The sequence below is a fragment of the Eulemur rufifrons genome, chromosome 19 (genome assembly GCF_041146395.1).
Source record: "Eulemur rufifrons isolate Redbay chromosome 19, OSU_ERuf_1, whole genome shotgun sequence".
NCBI lineage: Eukaryota > Metazoa > Chordata > Mammalia > Primates > Lemuridae > Eulemur > Eulemur rufifrons.
This window is the reverse complement of record NC_091001.1, coordinates 103,290,402-103,307,109: the sequence shown is the minus strand read 5'-3', so window position 1 is coordinate 103,307,109 and position 16,708 is coordinate 103,290,402. Positions and strand designations below refer to the sequence as shown.

The following is a 16,708-nucleotide window of genomic DNA, read 5'->3' as shown; positions in this document are numbered from 1 at the left end:
AAACAAAATGAAACAAATGAACTTAATTGCATATCAAGTTACTGGTTTAACCACGCACAGAAATTATTTCAAGTAACTTGAAAACACAGCCACTTGGCTGTATATCCCTAGAGGGATATATTCTAACAGTAAAAACAACTGCAAAGAAATCTTAATCGGTCTTTGGTATTCACATTTTGGTGATAATATCAATGTTGTTATTCTGAACTGCTGTATGTGTATGTAGGATAAAACAAGGGGCCTATTATATTGGTGATGGTGGGAGTAAAATTTTTGCCATGGGAGAAGGGAGACCTAAGTGTAGAATCAGAGCAGTTAAGTAAAAACCCTATAATAATAATTTCAGCTAGAGGTATCAGTATAAATTTGTGAAGCATTTTCTTTTAAAAAATATACATTTCCTACTTCTATTCACTAAGAAAATCTAGAAATGACCATTTAAATACGAATGGCAACCTTATTCTCTAGATTGTCTCCATTTGGTATTTCCCACCAGTACAAACCGTGGTGCCTACAAGAAATTGCTGATTCTAGATCTGGGACAGTAAATGTACCTTGCTTTTCAGTTCTGAAAAATCAAGAAAGTTATAAAAGTTTGCTGGAGTTATATCAAAAGAATTCAAAAGCCAACTTGCAGGGGCTCTCAACTAACCAAGGTAGGACAATTGGAGCATCAAAATCAATTTATATTTATAATATTTAAAGCCATAATATATGTTTTTAAATTATTCTAAAAATGAAAATTAAAAACCAACTCATTGACCACCACTGGAGGATGCTAGGAGACCCAACACATAATTTACAAAACTATGAACTAAATGCAGAGAACAAGCATTGTTCTGCCTTTCCTATATAATCTATCCCTCAGGGTAACCAAACAATTGATTATAGAAACTTATTCTTTTTAAAAGAATTACATTGATTAATAAATAACACCACTTCACAGCTTCTAACGAAACAATGGATCAAAGTAATGATCATCAATAGCTCTTGAAGCCAATAGGCGAAAAGCTTATGGGGAATTTTATAATGGATGGATTAATCTTAACATCACAAAAAGAAAGAAGCCAGGCGTTGGATTCCACTTGAAGTAACAAAATATAAAGTTCTCGGAGGAACGGCAGATGCTGGGAAGATCACATGTCTGATCACATGTCAGCTGCTAGGAAGAACTGGATTCTCGCTTCAGGTCACCATCAGGAAAGCTAAGTTTGCCGTACAGTAAGGACCAGGAGATTTGATCCTGATTGCAGAACCATCCTTGATTACAGAATCTTAGGTTGTGTTTCCACTTCATCCTTCCAGACCGTCCCAGAAGATCTGTAAGATTCCATCTGGAAATCACTAGGAGTTCTTGGAAGGGAAAGAAGAAAGATTGTTGGTTGGAATATAAACAAGGTTGAATGAGTTCCAGAAAGCAGAGTTCTCAAACTCGTGGATAGCAATCTGCAGAAGACAACCTGAAAAAACCAACTAGAAGCAACATGCAGAGAAGATAAGAGGGGCATCCTCAGGAAAGAAGGCAGCGGGTCCTTAGCAGAAAATTCTTGAGCCAGCTCTCCCAGGAAGATGGGGGGAGGGGTGTTGCACTGCAGAGAACCCCCCTTCAGGATCTGTGAGGAAGACAAGAAATAACAAGCAGAAGACTCCTAGAAACAGAGATGGTGGCAGTACCAGTGAAGCACCCAGCCCCCTCGAAAGAAAAGGGCCCAGGCAGACCCACTGTTGAAAGTGAAGAGGCATTGAAGAATAGAATGGAAGTTAAAGTGAAGTTTCCTGAAGAATTAAACCATGGCTTGTGGACTGGTATTTAGTTACCAGCCAGAAGGAGCTGTTTCAACTCCTTGCTAAGAAAAATGTCAATGCCATTCTGGAAGAGCATGCAAATTGCAAGAAATCACAGGGCAATGTTGATAAGAAGGAATATGCTGTTAACAAAGTCGTGGCAGGAATAAAAGAATATTTCAACTTGATGTTGAGCACTCAGCTGCTCTACAAGTTTGAGAGGCCCCAGTATGCGGAAATCCTCTTGGCTCACCCTGACGTGCTGTTGTCCCAGATTTATGGAGCGCCACACCTACTGAGATTATTCGTAAGAATCAGATCAATGCCGGGCTATACGCCCCCTGATAAGAAGAGTCTTGCATTATTGTTGGGCTATTTGCATGATTTCCTAAAATATCTGACAAAGAATTCTGCATCTCTGTTTACCGGCCATGATTACAAGTGGTCTCTGCTGAGAACCACCACAAAGCCCTGTGAGGGTCTACTGACCACTCACTGTTATCTGTCTGGTATCTGTAAACACTTTTTGTTCTCAGTCCTTTTCTTGTACAATTAATGTTCTTTAAAATTGTTAATGTATAACAGGGTTTATGTTTCAGTTTGTTTTCTGTTCTGTTTTAAACAGAAAATAAAAGGAGTGAAGCTCTTTTTCTCATTTCAAAGTTGCTACCAGTGTTTGCAGTAATTAAACAAAGACAAAACAGTAGAAAATTTTATTGCCTAGTTGACAACATTGCTTGAATGCTGGTGGTTCTATCCCTTTGACACTACACAATTTTCTAATATATGTTACTGTTACATGACAAAATACCCTGATTCCTAGTGCCAAAGTTCAACTTAATGTATATATCCCCAAACCCATGTATTTGTGCTTTTTTTTTTTTTTTTTATGATGCTGGAAGTGAAACAGCTCATCTTCTGCAAGTTCATCTATGTTATTCCTTAGGCATTCTATCTTTGCTCAGCTTGTTGAAGGATGCTAATTTGTTTCATGGTTTTTGTATTCGAGTCCAATGCACGTTCTAACATGATAGAAGCAATGCATTATTGTATAGTCACGGTTTTCTGAAAAAGTTGACATTTTAGGAATTGTATTTCAGATCTTTCTTAAAATTTGTTTCTAAATTTCAAAGCAAAAAGAAATTTTAAAAAAATGAAGTTCTCACCACTATGAAGTATTCTTGTCAAAAATCTGAAGCTAAATCTGATCTCACCTCTAGATCTAATTATTCAGTTGAGCCATATAAAATTGCCATTTTGATCTATAAACACACAATTTTATTTGTTTCATTCTAATACCTAAATAGAGGGGCAGAGAAGCATGTTAAGTTAAATTTCATGGTGAGGCAACTGACAAAATTCAGACAGAACAAATCATCCAGTTTCTGCAACGATAATAACAAAAAAATTATAAGGAATAAAAACGAGAGGGGAGAGTACATTCAAAGACTTATGAGACTTACTGATGAAACACAAAGGGGACCTTATCAGGATCCTGATTCAAACAATCCAACTGTCAAAAAGAGAATTAATAAAATTTAAAAGCTTGTAGTGGGGAGGTGAGTATAAAGTGGGGATGGTTAATGGGTGCAAAAATAGATAGAATGAAACGTATTTGATAGCACAACAAAGTGACTATAATCGACAACAAGTTAGGGTACACTTTAAAGTAACTATTATACAAGAGTGCAATTGGAATGTTTCTAACACAAAGAAATAATAAATGCTTGAGGTGATGGATACCCCAGTTACTCTGATTTGATTAAACACGTTGTACTTCTGTAACAAGACATCACATGTACCCTATAAATATATACAACTGTTACATACCAATAATAATTAAAAATTCAAAAATTTAAAAAATAAAAATCATTCAGATACTTGATGAAAATAAGGCATTAGTGTTAATTTTTACGCATTTTAATGGCATGTGCTCTTTTTTTAAAATATTACTTATCTTTTAGAGATACATACTGGAGTACATTACAGATGAAATCCAAGTAGTCTGGGATTTACTGTAACATAATCTAAGGAATAGGTGTGGGAAAGAAAAGAGATATGAGTATAGATTAACAAGGTTGGCAATGTTTTGATATTAATAATTATGAAAGATAGGTGCTGAATACATAGTTCATTCAACTGCTCTCTATACTTTTGCCTCTCATATATCTATATATGAGAATGACATTTCCCATCCTTTAAAAAAAAAGTCAGGGAGATAATATTTAGACTCTAATCATTAGAGAGTCATTGAAAGTCTCTTATCAGGGAAGAACAGATTAATCAGATTATAAAAAATGACACATCAATTCTTGCCTTGCATTTTTCTATGGGACATATATCAGCCCAATATAACTGCAATTCCTTTCAACCTGGCTGTTTGAAGCCCAAAGCAAAGAGATCTCCAGAATGAGTGGGTGGCAGACACACTTGCCTTGCAGCCTTTTTTTTTTTTTAAGAGAAAAATCAAAGTAAAAAAGTCAACATTTAGGTCAGATGTTTATGATTTTCTAATGCTCCAACAGATCAGCTAGAAAAAGTTTCCCCTAATAAACTGATGTTGTATAACTCAAAGACAAGAAAGGTTGTGCAAAGTTTGTGCATCTTTTTTTGAACAAGACTTTAGAAGTGAACCAATTTAAACCACCTAAGCAAAGTTAAAATGATATATTACTTTTTTCTCTAAAGCAAATAGTTCTATATTTTCAAATACTCTTAGTAATACAAGATACATTAACATATGCTCTCTGCAAATTTGCTAATGCTATTAATTTTCTTAAGAAAACTTTTTTCCAAAAAGAATGTAAGGATAAACTTAAAGCTTTCTGTGTCTTTAAATCTATTTATTTTCAATTTCACATATGGTATCCAAGTATTTTTTTAGCACATAATTAGGACCTTTTCATTTTGTGTTAAATCTGGAATTTAAGACCCCATTCTTGCCAGCCTTGAAGACACCAACTTTGTTTTCTATTGTTCCCCTGCCACATGCACCTTCACTGTGGTGGACAGGAGGAGAGTGTCAGGGATTTCTGCCCCCGGGTGTTCAAGCTATTGCGTAATGCCCTCCTTTCCAGTGTAGGTAGGACTTGTGACTTGCTGCTAACCAATAGAATGTAACAAAGGTGATTGGTTGTCACTTCTGTGACTAGGTTATCTTATACGGCAAAGATGGTGAGATGTCATTGCCGTGATTAGGTTATAAAATACATATGTCTCTGCCTTGCTACTCTGCACTAGAGAGACTCTCCTGCTGGCTTTGAAGAAACAAATCAAGTTGCTGTAATGTGAATGGAGAAGGCCACATGGTGGAGAACCATAGGCAGCATCTAGGATTTGAGGGCCTATGAGCAGCTAAATTTTACTAACAGCCACTTGAACTTAGAAGAGGATGCCTACCTCCAGAAAGGCGCACAACCCACCTGACACCTCAATTACAGCCTTGTGAGACCCTTGAGGAGAATCCAGATAAGCCATGCCTAGACTCCCGATCGACAGAAACTGTGCAGGAGTAACAAGGTGCTGCTTTTGTGGTTATGTGTTAGGCAGCAATAGAAAATAATATACTGGTGAGCACATTTCCATGGTCCCCATGCCCCGTTTAAGGTAGTCTTTCTATTTAGAATGACCTCTCTCCCATATTTACCTGCTATATGTTTTTGAAAAATATAATGTAGCAAAACATAGCATCTTTTAAGATCTAGTGTAAACATCTTCTCTGGTAAGTTTCTTCAATCTTTTCTTCTCTGCTGCATTTATGCTCTCACCATCAGTATTTATGTATCTGTATTAAGGCAATTGCTTCAACATACATCTGTTCTTGCAAATATCAGCTTAAATTGTAATTATTTATGGCCTACATCCCTCACCAGACATTAAGTTTTGCATTTATTCATTCATTTATTCAATAAATCTTTATTTCCTGTTCATGACACACTTAATAGTGTGCTAAACAGTAGGGACATAAACTTGAAAAGGTCTTTTCTCAAATGACAGAGACCATATCTTTTCCATCTTTATGTTTCCTGATGAGTGCTGCATCTAGAACATTAAAAAAAGTAAATTTGGAGGATCTAGGTTAATTTACCAAAACACCAATTTTCCAAAAGATAGTTTGCCAAATGATCAATTCATCAAAAACTACCAAATGCTTTAAACTGGTTTTTTACCACCATTTCACTTTGTGAGGCAGAGACAAGTTTAGGGTGTGAGCCTGAAAAAACTGAGAAGTACATTTAAGGAAAAGCCCAGACCTTAAATATTGAGGCATGTTTGTGTTCTAAAACATGAATTACAAATCTCATGAAATATTGCTATTCAACCAACTGAACTCCATAGGGAAAAGATTCCAGCAAAGTAAAGCAAATTGGTCATTTGGTAAATTAATTGCAGTAAATTTGCCTAATTGCATTTATTACTTTTACTTATCTGTTTGGTGGAAACAGTAAAGAGACACGGTGATTTTAAGAAAGACAAGTTCCACCTGGCTAGAGTAGTTGAAATGAGCACTCTGGAGAAGATGGGACCCCTGAGATTTGAAATACAGAGAGAATCTAAGGAAATAGAGACAAAAATTTGTGGAAAAGCTACTAATAATTATTTACAAAGGACAGTGTGGTTACTTTTCTCACCAAAGCAATTCAGCTCAAATTCAATTCAATTATTATAAATATTACAAATTAATTATATTATTAATTTATTAATAGGACACATAGTAATAAAAAGCACACATTCACAAAGAGACTTAGGATTCAGTCTCTTAAGAAACTTAGGATTCAGAATTAAATGTCTAAAATGCTGACCTTTAGAAGAATTGCATTCCTCTGACCGTCATGTCAGAGGATTTAGCACGAGACGCTGGGAGACTTTTTATTCTTCCTAAGCAGTGTGTTTACTTGAAAAACAAAACAAATGCAAAGACATCCTCCTTAGCAACAACAATAACAAAAATCACAAAACAAACACATCCCCTTACTTTGTTTTTTGGTCTCACCCACATCCTCCATGTGTCTCCCATGGGAGTATGACTAGTTTTCTTTATTGCTTCTTGATCTCCTAACATCAGATTTTTGTCACTTCATAAGATGAATTCAAACTATTCCTTTCTTGTGTTTCCTAATTTTTGGAATTATTTGTGAAATTTTGGATTTTTCCTTCAATAATTGGTAGAACTCGTTGATAGCCATATTGGTCTAGTGTTTCTCTATAGCTATAGGAATACTCAGGTTTTTAATTTCTTCCATGGGTATATTAAATTTTTCTAGGAATTTTTTTTCATTCCATCTACATTTTAACTATATTGGCATAAAATAGTTCATAATATCTTTATATTATTTAATTTCTATAACATATACACCTATGTCTACTTTTTATTCCCATTAATATTTATTTGTACCTTCGTTATCTTTATATTGATCAATGTTACTATTTATTTATTTATTAAAGACAAGGTCTTGCTCTGTCACCCAGGCTGGAGTGCAGTGGCACAATCGTAACTCAATGCAGTCTCCAACTCCTGGGCTCAAGTGAAGTGATCCCCCTGCCTCATTCTCCCCAGTAGCTAGGAATACAGGCACAATAGCACCATGAATGGTGCTATTTTTATTTGTTTGTTTGTCAATTTTATTTGTGTCCAAAATAATGAGTTTTGGCTTTAATGATTCTCTGTATTGTATCTTCATTTTCTATTTGTATTAATTTTACCTATCATTATCAGTATCTTTATTCTACTCTTTTTGGATTGATTGTGTCTTTCCAACTTTTGAAGTTGAGTACTACTTAGCTTTAATGTGTAAGTTATTTTGAAGTCTATTTTTCATTTCTGGAAGAATTTTTCTTAGTATGTTTTTGTTATTTTCTAATGTATTATAATTCATTTGAAATCTTTGGAATAGTTTGAGAAGAATTACCATGAATTTTTCCTTAAGGGATCAGTAGAATTCAGCAGTGAAGCCAGCTAGTCCCAAACTTTACTTTGCTGGGTGACTTTATTACTGATTAAATCTTGTTACTTTTTATGTATTCAGGTTTTCTATTTCTTCTTGGTTCAATCTATGTAGGTTGTATGTTTTCAGGAATTTATTCATTTTCTCTAGGTTTTTGAATTTATTGGCACATAGTTGTACATAGCATTAATAGTATGTAATAATCTTTTGTATTTCTGTTGTATCTGTTATGACATCTCCTTTTCCATTTCTGATTTTATTTGCTTGGGTCTTCTCTATTTTTTTTTTTTTTTTTTTTTAGTCTGGCTAGTAGTTTGTTGATTTTGTTTAACTTTTCAAAACACTGACTTTCTGTATTGCTGATTTTTTGTATTTTTTTATTCTCAATTTTGTTATTTCTGCACTGATCTTTATTATTATTTTCTCCTACTAATTTTGGGTTTGGTTTGCTCTAGCTTTTCTAGCCTTGGGATGCATTAAGTTGTTTACTTGTAATCTTCCTAGTTTTTTGATGTAGGCATTTATTACTATTATCTTGCCTCTTAATACTGCTTTTACTGTGTCCATAAGTTTTGGAATGTTGCACTTCTATTTTCATTTGTTTCAAGAAGTTTCTTAATTTCATGCTTAATTTCTTCCTTCACTTATTGGTCATTCAGGATCATGTTGTTTAATTTCCATGTATTTGTATAGTTTTGAATGTTCCCTTTGTTTTTTATTCCTAGTTTTATTCCATTGTTATCAAATAAGATATTTGATATGATGTTACATATTTTTTTTTAATTTTGGGAGATTTGTTTTCTGTCCTAACATATGGCCAATCCTAGAGAATGTTCCATGTACTGATGAAAAGAATGTGTATTCTGTAGCTGTTCAGTGAAATGTTCTGTACATGTCTGTTAGGTCCATTTGGTCTATGGTGTAGTTCAAATTCAAGGTTCCTTTGTTGATTTTCTGTCTAGATTTTCTGCCAGTGTTGAAAGTGGAGTATGGAAGTCCCCAACTATAACTGTATTGGAGTCTATCTCTCCCTTTGATCTAATAATGTTTGCTTTATGTATCTGGGTGCTCTGGTGTTTGGGTGTATATATATTTACAACTGTTAGGTTCTCTTGCTGAATTGATCCCTTTATTATTATATAATATCCTCTTTAAAAATTGAAGTGTAGGAAACTCTTTCTAACTCATTCTTTCAGACTAGCATAATCCTGATACCAAAATAGACAAGGATGCAACAAAAAAAGAAAACTACAGGCCAACAGAAATAGAAAACCCAAACAAACTATGACCAGTAATCACATTGAATCAGCAATAAAATGTCTCCCAATAAAGAAAAGTCCAGGACCGGATGGCTTCACTGCCAAATTTGACCAAACATTTAAAGAAGAACTAATACAAATTCTCCTCAAACTGTTCCAAAAAAATCGAAGAGGAGGGAATTCTTTCTCATTCTTCTCATTCTACTAGGCCAGCATTACTCTGATATTAAAACCAGACAAAGATGCAGCAATAAAATAAAATGAGGGCCAGGCACAGTTGCTCATTCCTATAATCCTAGCACTCTGGGAGGCCAAAGTGGCAGCATTGCTTGAGCTCGGGAGTTAGACAGCAGCCTGAGCAAGAGCAAGATCCCATCTCTACAAATAATAGAAAAATTAGCTGTGTGTGGTGGTGCATGCCTCTAGCCCCAGCTACTCAGGAGGCCAAGGCTGAAGGATCACTTGAGCTCAGGAATTTGAGCTTGCAGTGAGCTAGGATGATGCCACTACACTGTAGCCAAGATGACAGAGTAACACTTTGTCTTAAAACGAACGAACGAAAGAAAGAAAGAAAGAAAACTGGAAGCCAATATCCCTGATGAACATAAATGCTGAAATTCTTAAAAAATAATAGCAAACAGAATCCAATAGCACATCAAAAAATAATACACCATGATCAAGTGGGATTTACACCAGGGCTGCAAGGATAATTCAATTTATGCAAATCAATGAACGTGATACAGCATAACAGAATAAAGGACAAAAACAATATAATCATCTCAATAGATGCAGAAAAAGCATTTTATAAAATTCAACATTTCTTTGTAATAAAAACTCTCCATAAATTAGGTATAGAAGGAAAGCACCTCAACACAATAAAGGCCATATGTGACAAACCAACAACAAACATCATATTGAATGGGGAAAGCCTGAAAGCTTTTCCTCTAAGGGCTAGAATGAGATAAGGATGCCCACTCTCACTACTCTTTTACTCAACATAGTACTGGAAATCCTAGCCAGAGCAATTAGACAAGAGGAAGAAATAAAGGGCACCTAAATTGGAAAGTAAGAAGTCAAAGTGTTCCTGTTTGCAGATAACATGATCTTATATATAGAAAGATCTAAAGACTTTACCAAAAATATATTAGAACTGATAAATAAATTCAGTAAAGTTGCAAAATACAAAATCACCATAGAAAAATCAGCAGCATTTCTATAAACAAACAATGAACTAGTTGAAAAAGAAATCAAAATGGTAATTCCAATTACAATAGACACAAAAAATACTTAGGAATAAATTTAATGAGGCGAAAGACCTCTACAATGAAAACTACAAAACACTGATTAAAAAAATTGAAGAAGATACAAACAACTAGAAAGACATCCCATTTCATGTATCAGAAGAACTAATATCGTTAAAGTGATCATATTACCCAAAGCAATCTACAGATTCAATACAATCTCAATACAAGATACCAATGATATTCTTCAGAGAAATAGAAAAACATCTTAAAATTTTTATTTTTTTAATTTTTCTTTTTTCTTTTATTTTCTGCTCCCGTTAAAATTTGCATTGAACTACAAAAGACCTTGAATAGCCAAAGTAATGCTGAGCAAAAAGAACAAAGCTGGAGGCATCACTCTATGAGTCTTCAAAATATACTACAAAGTATAGTAACCAAAACAGAATGATACTAGCATAAAAAAAACAGACACATAGACCAATGGAACAGAATACATAACCCAGAAATTAATCCATATATCTACAGCCAACTGATTTTTGACAAAGGTGGCAAGAACACTCATTGAGGGAAAAAAGTCTCTTCAATAAATGATGCTGGGAAGACTATATATTCATATGCAGAAGAATGAAACTATTATAGATCTCCATTTTTCACCCGAAACATCAACTCAAAATGAACATAAGACCTAAATGTAGGCCGGGCGCGGTGGCTCACGCCTGTAATCCTAGCACTCTGGGAGGCCGAGGTGGGCGGATCGTTTGAGCTCAGGAGTTCGAGACCAGCCTGAGCAAGAGCGAGACCCCACCTCTACTAAAAATAGAAAGAAATTATATGGACAGCTAAAAATATATATAGAAAAAATCAGCCGGGCATGGTGGCGCATGCCTGTAGTCCCAGCTACTCGGGAGGCTGAGACAGGAGGATCGCTTGAGCTCAGGAGTTTGAGGTTGCTGTGAGCTAGGCTGATGCCACGGCACTCACTCTAGCCTGGGCAACAGAGTGAGACTCTGTCTAAAAAAAAAAAAAAAAAAAAAAAAAAAAAAAAAGACCTAAATGTAAGACCCAAAACTACAAAATTACTAGAAGAAAACCTAGAGGAAATGGTTCAGACATTAGTCCAGGAAAAGACTTTGTGGATGAGACCTCAAAAGCACAGGCAATAAAAGCAAAAATAAATAAATGGGATTGTATCAAACTAAAAAGCTTCTGCACAGCAAAGGGAACAATCACCTGAGTGAAAAGACAGCCTACAGAATGGGAGAAAATACTTACAAACTATTCATTTGACAGGGGATCAACATCCAGACTACATAAGGAACTCAAACATCTCAATAGCAATAAAACAAATTAAAAATTGAGCAAATGATCGGAACAGCCATTTCTCAAAAGACATACAAATGGCCAAAAATTATATTGGAAAATGTTCAACATAACTAATCATCAGGGAAATGCAAATTAAAACCAAAATGAGTGTTATCTCACTCAGTTAGAATGGCTATTATCAGACAAAAAATAACAAATGCTGGTGAGGATGTGGAGAAAAAAGAACTCTTATATACTGTTGGTGGGAATATAAACTTGTACAGCCACTACAAAGAACAATATGGAGGTTCCTCAAAAAACTACAAATAGAACTACCATATGATCCAGCAATTCCACTACTGGGCATTTATTCAAAGGAAAGGAAATCATACATGGAAGAGACATCTGTAGCAGCACCATGTTTATTGCAGCACCATGCACAAGAGCCATGATATAGAATCAACCTAGGTGTCCAACATTAGATGAATGAATAAAGAAAATATGGTATATATACACACAATTGAAAACCATTCAGCCATAAAATATTCTTTTAGGTTTTTAAATTTTTCCCTTCTTTGCTTTAGTAGTTATTTTAAACCATTTTAACATGTGCACTTGAAGACAAATGTTAGTATCTTTACTCTGCTTTTAAACAAGCAAGAACATGGAAATACAAAGTTCAATACCCACTATGGTGGCTATAAAAGTGCATTTGTTAGACATTTGACTGTGAGGAGCATAATTGGCTGAAGGCCCCAGCTTTCATACTCTGAAATCCATCACTGCATATAAATAGAGGCCATGATCAAGTGTAGCATGAATACTATTCCTGGGAGATGTAGGAATTTTCTGAAGGACTTCTTTGCTATTTGGCTCAAGGAGTCAGCATCAAGCTTTTCAAACTTTTTTATTATGTCATCCTGTCTATGATTTTTCATCCAACCTTCTCTCTCTCCTTTGCAAGTGTCAGAATGTCGTCATATGCTGGTGGCTCTCCTAGACCCTCCCCTCACGTTTTTCCTCAAAGACATTTCCCATAATAAATAATTGGCATATCTAATCGTGTCTTGGAGTCTGCTTCTCAGAGATCCCAATCTAATAAAAGTACTATCAGTGGTCCAAGAAAACAAATGGTATAATGAAGATTACAGCATCCTTGTTTGTGGGTGGGAGAGATTTGACCTGGCACAAGATGGTAAAGAATCCTAGCTCAGTATTTAGTAAGCTCAGAAGTTAATTAGTCTAACAACTTTTTGTCTACTGACCTTACAACCAAATTCTAACAACTTCACTTTTGCTTTGTCAATACTATTCCATTCTTCCTTTGTAATCCAGAATTTTTTCCCTGTTCCTTTCCTTGATAGTCTGCCATAATTTCCATTTTTTTCTAACACTGAATACCCTATTTAGCTCTAGAAAATCTGTTCACAGACCCTGATGATATGGTTTCCATTTACTGAGAAGCCTACCTACCATATGCCTGGTGTTATGTTATCTCACTAATCTTTACAACTCTGCCAGTAGTTATTATTATCGCATCTAGAGCTGAGACTCAGAAATATTCAGTGAATGGAATGATGCTATAATTTTACCTATGTTCCCATTTGGATATACTTATTTACGTAGGAGATGAAAAGACTTCAGGGGAAAAGCTTGAATCCTGACTAATACAAACATGTTCAAGATATGTCCAACAGACTGAGGGGCTGGGGTTGACAGAAGCCATTCGAATGAGAAGATTATAAAGCTTCTGAAAGAAAACTCATCAGAAGGAAAGAATGAATGTGTCACAGTGAGCCTGATCATAAAGGAATTTCAGAAAGTTCTTGGAAAATGTGTATTGTGAAAAAATTATACATGGATTTTAAAGTTTTTGCACATAAACTAATATTAACTTGTTTTAACATGCCTAAACAGGATCTAGTTTGAGCCATTTAGAAGGATAAGACATCAGTTTGAAACAAGCCCCTATCAGAGCAACATGAATTCTGCTAAAATTGAAGCAAAAACAAATATCAAATTTATGGTGAAGCTTAAGTGGAAAAATGATGAAATCGCTGATGCTTAACAAAAAGTTTATGGGGACAATGCCCCAACAAAAGTAGCAGTTTGCAAATTGGTAACTTATTTGAAGAAAGAACAAGATGATGTTTAAAATAAAGCCCATCCACATCAATTTGTGAGGAAAAAAATTAATCCTGTTCATGTCCCAATTAAAGAGGAAGAATGCAGCAGAAACAATAGCCAACAGCACAGACATCTCAATTGGTTCAGTTTACACAATTCTAACTGAAAAAATAAAGTTGAACAAACTTTCCACTCAATAGGTGCCAAAACCACTGCATCAAGATCAGCTGCAGACAAAACAGCAAGGTGTTCAATAGAAATTTTAAATAAGTGGGATTAAGATTTTGAAGCATTTCTTTAAAGAATCATAACAGGACATAAAACAAGGCTTCACCAGTACTATCCTGAAGACAAAGCATAATCAAAGCAATGGCTACCAAGAAGTGGAAGTGGTCCAGTCAAGCAAAAACAGACTGGTCAAGAGCAAAAGTCATGGCAACAGTTTTGGGGGATGCTCAAGGCATTTTGCTTGTTTGCTTTCTGGAGGGTCAAAGAATATAACATCTGCTTATTATAAGAGTGTTTTGTGAAAGTTAGCCAGAGCTTTAATAGAAAAATGCTCAGAAAAGCTCCACCTGAAGAAAGTCCTTCTCCACCATGACAGTGCTTCTGCTCATTCCAGTCATCAAACAATGTCAATTTTGCAAATTTTGATGGGAAACTATTAGGCATCCACCTTATAGTCCCTATTTGGTTCCTTCTGACTTCTTTTTGTTTCCTAATCTTAAAAAAAAAAAAAAATCTGTAAAGAGTGCCCACTTTTCTTCATTTAATAATGTAAAAATAATTGCATTGACATGGTTAAACTCCCAGGACCCACAGTACTTTAAGGGTGGACTAAAAGGCTGATATCATCACTTATAAAATGTCTGGACCTTCATGGAGCTTATGTTGAGAAATAAAGTTTATATTCTTTACATTTATCTTTTAACTCCATTTTTCCATGAACTTTTTGAAGTCCCCTCATATAGACAATGTATAAAGATCAGAAGGGAAGAGGTAGACCAAGGCAGAGGGTGGCTTCTGTTACCAACCCAATCCTTTTGGAGACACTCTGGAAGTGTGTGCACTCCCTGGAGAGTAATAGAACCATAGGTGTTCATTGAAAGAGTTGTCACAATAATTGCTGAAGAATTGGGAAACCAGGCAATCTTGCTGTGGAAATTCTACCCACTCCACTGCCCCAGTCAAGCAGAAAATAAACAATACAGAAGAAAGAAGCAGTTTCCTCATTTTTTAAAAAGCATGGGAAAGTGAGGAACGGAGACAGAAGGAGCAGGAGCAGCAGTGGAGTTTCCTCCAGCCAGCAGCAACACAATGGCAGAGAAAAGCATCAACTCATGGCAGCAGCAGAACTGCATCTTTCTGGGCAACAAATATGCACCAGAGGAAGAATTCTCACCACCACACTGGCACCAGGCAGTAAAGGCTAAGGAAACATTCATCCATGTGTTCATTTATTTATTCAACAAATATTTATTGAAGAGATATTGCACTAGATCCTTCTATTGGCTAGCCATGAGGCAGCAGAAGTGTTTGGGGTGACAAAAAACAGACTGTAAAAAAGGAGCTGTCTCACTGAGCTCAGTAATACTTTGACCCCAAAAGTCCTTTTGTAAAATCCCTACTTTACTAGGCTTTCTTCTTTGTAAAATTTCTAATCAAAGTTGATCCATTTATCCAACAAGTTGTCTGTTTCTTACTGATTTATTTAAGGCTTTTTAAAAGGGATATTCGTCTTTTATTGATTATATGGATTGAAAATATCCTCTCTTGGTCTGTTATTTGTTTTTGATATTTATTTATGGCAAATGGAGTCATTTATTGTTCTGTGATCTGATGCCACTTTATACATGCTTTTGTCATAGAGCCAACCTCACTGTTCACAATACCTCCCCTAAAAGGCTGTAGAAGAAATGCTAAACTTGGAATCAGGATGTCTTGATTATAGTAAAAGTCCTCTGACATCACTAGCACTGTAGCCTTGGGTAAATTTTTTAAGACTAACATTAAACCCTACAACATCAGACATTCTGCTAGGTTTCTTATATGTGAGATCTGATTTAACATTTACCACAATATACCAGTTGTTTGGATGACGAAATAGTCTTAAAAAAATAAAGTGATTAACCAATCACTCTCAGCTAGTTAATGACAGAGTTGAGAATCAAACTCAGGTATGACTCCAAAATCTATGCTGCTTTCTTCTCTTAATGTGTATTCCAGGATTCTCATGTGAAAAATTACCAAAAAAATTTTTTTTAAAGGAATTAAGTGGGACTATGATCCCTAAATCCTTACTACTCCGAGATTTCATGATTCAAATCAGCTATTGAAAAACCAGCAACCATAAGACACTCTAGAGAGGGACTATGGACTCTAGATGCACTGGTTCCCCAGAGGAAAGCAATCAACAGCAAATGACAATGCAGTAACTAATATCTTGAATTCAAAAACCATTCAACACTGACTTGAACAAGATTACCCCACACAGCCAAGGATAAACTCTCTTTACTGCACTGTGAAAAGTACTTAATGTATGGCAGCTATATTTTATTGAAAGTCTACTGTGCACTAAGAACTTTATATAGATCATCTCCTTTGATCCTCAAGAGAACCTTATGTGGTAGCTGTTTATAGATAAGTAGACTGATGCACAGAGAGGTTACATGGTCTCACAGCTAGTAACATCCATGCCTATCTCTAAAGCCCCATCCAACACAATGCAGTTGTGAACTTTCCACTGTTAGAAGTCCACATCCATCGTAAAATCATTGCCAAGTGAGGTTCTCTTCTTGCAGCAGTTTAGTCTTTTATGATATTGTCATTGCTGAAGAATCTCAATAGATCTTCTAAATTTGAAGGCTCTCCTGGGTTAGCATGTTTAAAGAAAGCACATAAGAGAGACTTATGGGTCTTTCTCAAAATGGAAAATCTATAAATAGTCTGGCTAAACACTTTTTAAAAACTTAAAAAGTTTACTTATTGTCAACTTTTAAAAAAAGGACCCACGTTGAAAATTTAAGACTGACACCTACTTGTTGAG

At 35.3% G+C, this 16,708-nt stretch overlaps 1 pseudogene; it reads left to right on the top strand.

Moving 5' to 3' along the window:
- Window positions 1–1,403: 1,403 nt before the first annotated feature.
- On the top strand, window positions 1,404–2,262 carry LOC138399904 (mortality factor 4-like protein 2; annotated as a pseudogene).
- The last annotated feature ends 14,446 nt before the right edge of the window (window positions 2,263–16,708 follow it).